We start from the raw sequence: 4,484 nt of genomic DNA on the forward strand, positions 1-4,484 counted from the left end.
CATGCGCCTAGGGTAGGGGGGTGAACCCTAAGGGGGGCGCACCCCCTTGCTTGGGGGGCAAGCCCCCTCCCTGGCCGCCGCCCCCGCTCTAGATCTCATCTAGAGGGGGCCGGCCCCCTACCCCTTCCCCTATAAATAGAGGGGCGAGGGGAGGGCTGAACACATGATCCAAGGCGCAGCCCCTCCCCTCCCCAACACCTCTCCTCCTCCGTTGAGCGCTTGGCGAAGCCCTGTCGGAGTACTGCCTCTCCACCATCATCACGCCGTCGTGCTGCTGCTGGAGCCTTCTTCTTCAACCTCTCCTTCCCCCTTGCTGGATCAAGAAGGAGGAGACGTCGTCCGTTCCGTACGTGTGTTAAACGCGGAGGTGCTGTCCGTTCAGCACTTGGTCATCGGTGATTTGGATCACGACGAGTACGACTCTGTCATCACTGTTCCCTTGAACGCTTCCGCACACGATCTATAAGTGGTATGTAGATGCAATCCCTCTCCCATGACTCATTGCTTAGATGAACTCATAGATGGATCTTGGTGAAACAGTAGGATTTTTTTTAATTTTCTGCAACGTTCCCCAACAGTGGTATCAGAGCCAGGTTTATGCGTAGTTCTCTATTGCACGAGTAGAACACAATTTTATTGTGGGCGTAGATCTTGTCAACTTGCTTGCCGCTACTAGTCTTTTCTTGCTTCAGCGGTATTGTGGGATGAAGCGGCCCGGACCGACCTTACACGTATGCTTACGTGAGACAGGTTCCACCGACTGACATGCACTAGTTGCATAAGGTGGCTAGCGGGTGTCTGTCTCTCCTACTTTAGTTGGAGCGGATTAGATGAAAAGGGTCCTTATGAAGGGTAAATAGAAGTTGACAAAATCACGTTGTGGTTATTCGTAGGTAAGAAAACGTTCTTGCTAGAACCCAATTGCAGCCACGTAAAAGATGCAACAACAATTAGAGGACGTCTAACTTGTTTTTGTAGCAATTGTCATGTGATGTGATATGGCCAGAAGTTGTGATGAATGATGAATGATATATTGTGATGTATGAGATCATGTTCTTGTAATAGGAATCACGACTTGCATGTCGATGAGTATGACAACCGGCAGGAGCCATAGGAGTTGTCTTTATTTTGTATGACTTGCGTGTCATTGAAGAACGCCATGTAAATTACTTTACTTTATTGCTAAACGCGTTAGCCATAGAAGTAGAATTAGTCGTTGGTGTGACAACTTCATGAAGACACAATGATGGAGATCATGGTGTCATGCCGGTGAGAAGATGATCATGGAGGCCCGAAGATGGAGATCGAAGGAGCTATATGATATTGGCCATATCATGTCACTACTATATAATTGCATGTGATGTTTATTATGTTTTATGCATCTTGTTTACTTAGAACGGCGGTAGTAAATAAGATGATCCCTTATAATAATTTCAAGAAAGTGTTCCCCCTAACTGTGCACCGTTGCTAAAGTTCGTCATTTCGAAGCACCACATGATGATCGGGTGTGATAGATCCTTACGTTCACATACAACGGGTGTAAGACAGATTTACACATGCAGAACACTTAGGGTTAACTTGATGAGCCTAGCATGTACAGACATGGCCTCGGAACACAGAGACCGAAAGGTCGAACATGAGTCGTATGGAAGATACGATAAACATGGAGATGTTCACCGATGATGACTAGTCCGTCTCACGTGATGATCGGACACGGCCAAGTCGACTCGGATCGTGTAACACTCAGATGACTAGAGGGATGTCTAATCTGAGTGGGAGTTCATTAAATAATTTGATTAGATGAACTTAATTATCATGAACTTAGTCTAAAACTTTTGCAAAATATGTCTTGTAGATCAAATGGCCAATGCTCATGTCAACATGAACTCCAACGCGTTCCTAGAGAAAACCAAGCTGAAAGATGATGGCAGCAACTATTCGGACTGGGTCCGGAACCTGAGGATCATCCTCATAGCAGCCAAGAATGATTATGTCCTAGATGCACCGCTAGGTGAAGCACCCATCCCAGAAAACCAAGACGTTATGAACACTTGGCAATCACGTGCTGATGATTACTCCCTCGTTCAGTGTGGCATGCTTTACAGCTTAGAACCGGGGCTCCAAAAGTGTTTTGAGAAGCACAGAGCATATGAGATGTTCGAGGAGCTGAAAATGGTTTTCCAAGCTCATGCCCGGGTCGAGAGATATGAAGTCTCCGACAAGTTCTATAGTTGTAAGATGGAGGAAAACAGTTCTGTCAGTGAGCACATACTCAAAATGTCTGGGTTGCACAACCGCCTGTCCCAGTTGGAGATCAACCTCCCGGAAGAGGCGGTCATTGACAGAATCCTTCAGTCGCTCCCACCGAGCTACAAGAGCTTTGTGTTGAACTACAATATGCAGGGGATGGTGAAGACCATTCCTGAAGTATTCTCAATGCTGAAGTCAGCAGAGGTTGAAATCAAGAAAGAACATCAAGTGTTGATGGTCAATAAGACCACTAAGTTCAAGAAGGGCAAGGGTAAGAAGAACTTCAAGAAGGACGGCAAAGATGTTGCCACGCCCGGTAAGCCAGTTACCGGGAAGAAGTCAAAGAATGGACCCAAGCCTGAGACTGAGTGCTTTTATTGCAAGGGGAAGGGTCACTGGAAGCGGAACTGCCCCAAATACTTAGCGGACAAGAAGGCCGGAAACACTAAAGCAGGATCTGTGGAATAAACGGAGACTGGCGAAGGACGAGGTGACGATGCGCGTCGGGAATGGTTCCAAGGTCGATGTGATCGCCGTCGGCATGCTACCTCTACATTTACCTACGGGATTAGTTTTAAACCTCAATAATTGTTATTTAGTACCAACTTTGAGCATGAACATTGTATCTGGATCTCATTTGATACGAGATGGCTACTCATTTAAATCCGAGAATAATGGTTGCTCTATTTATATGAAAGATATGTTTTATGGTCATGCCCCGATGGTCAACGGTTTATTCTTAATGAAACTCGAACGTAATGTTACACATATTCAAGGTGTGAATACCAAAAGATGTAAAGTTGATAACGATAGTCCCACATACTTGTGGCACTGCCGCCTTGGTCACATTGGTGTCAAGCGCATGAAGAAGCTCCATGCTGATGGACTTTTAGAGTCTCTAGATTATGAATCATTTGACACATGCGAACCATGCCTCATGGGAAAAATGACCAAGACCCCGTTCTCTGGAACAATGGAGCGAGCAACGAACTTATTGGAAATCATACATACTGATGTGTGTGGTCCAATGAGCGTTGAGGCTCGCGGAGGATATCGTTATGTTCTCACTCTCACTGATGACTTGAGTAGATATGGGTATGTCTACTTGATGAAACACAAGTCTGAGACCTTTGAAAAGTTCAAGGAATTTCAGAATGAAGTAGAGAATCAACGTGACCGAAAGATAAAATTCTTACGATCGGATCATGGAGGAGAATATTTAAGTCATGAATTTGGTACACACTTAAGAAAATGTGGAATCGTTTCACAACTCACGCCGCCTGGAACACCTCAGCGTAACGATGTGTCTGAACATCGTAATCGCACTCTATTGGATATGGTGCGATCTATGATGTCTCTTACTGATTTACCGCTATCATTTTGGGGATACGCTCTAGAGACAGCTACATTCACTTTAAATAGGGCACCGTCTAAATCCGTTGAGACGACACCGTATGAATTATGGTTTGGGAAGAAACCTAAGCTATCGTTTCTAAAATTTTGGGGATGCAATGCTTATGTCAAGAAACTTCAACCTGAAAAGCTCGAACCCAAGTCGGAAAAATGCGTCTTCATAGGATACCCTAAGGAAACCCTTGGGTATACCTTCTACTTAAGATCCGAGGGCAAGATCTTTGTTGCCAAGAACGGATCCTTTCTGGAAAAAGAGTTTCTCTCAAAAGGAGTAAGTGGGAGGAAAGTAGAACTCGATGAAGTACTACCTCTTGAACCGGAAAGTAGTGTAGCTCAGGAAAACGTTCCTGTGGTGCCTACACCGACTGGAGAGGAAATTAATGATGATGATCAAGGTACTTCTAATCAAGTTGCTACTGAACTTCGTAGGTCCACAAGGACACGTTCCACACCAGAGTGGTATGGCAACCCGGTCCTGGAAATCATGTTGTTAGACAACGGTGAACCTTCGAACTATGAAGAAGCGATGGCGGGCCCAGATTCCAACAAATGGCTAGAAGCCATGAAATCCGAGATAGAATCCATGTATGAAAACAAAGTATGGACTTTGACTGACTTGCCCGATGATCGGCGAGCGATAGAAAACAAATGGATCTTTAAGAAGAAGACGGACACGGATGGTAATGTCACCATCTATAAAGCTCGACTTGTCGCTAAGGGTTATCGACAAGTTCAAGGGATTGACTACGATGAGACTTTCTCTCCCGTAGCGAAGCTTAAGTCCGTCCGAATCATGTTAGCAATTGCCGCATACTATGATT

Source organism: Triticum dicoccoides, chromosome 1B, assembly GCF_002162155.2.
Source record: "Triticum dicoccoides isolate Atlit2015 ecotype Zavitan chromosome 1B, WEW_v2.0, whole genome shotgun sequence".
Lineage (NCBI taxonomy): Eukaryota > Viridiplantae > Streptophyta > Magnoliopsida > Poales > Poaceae > Triticum > Triticum dicoccoides.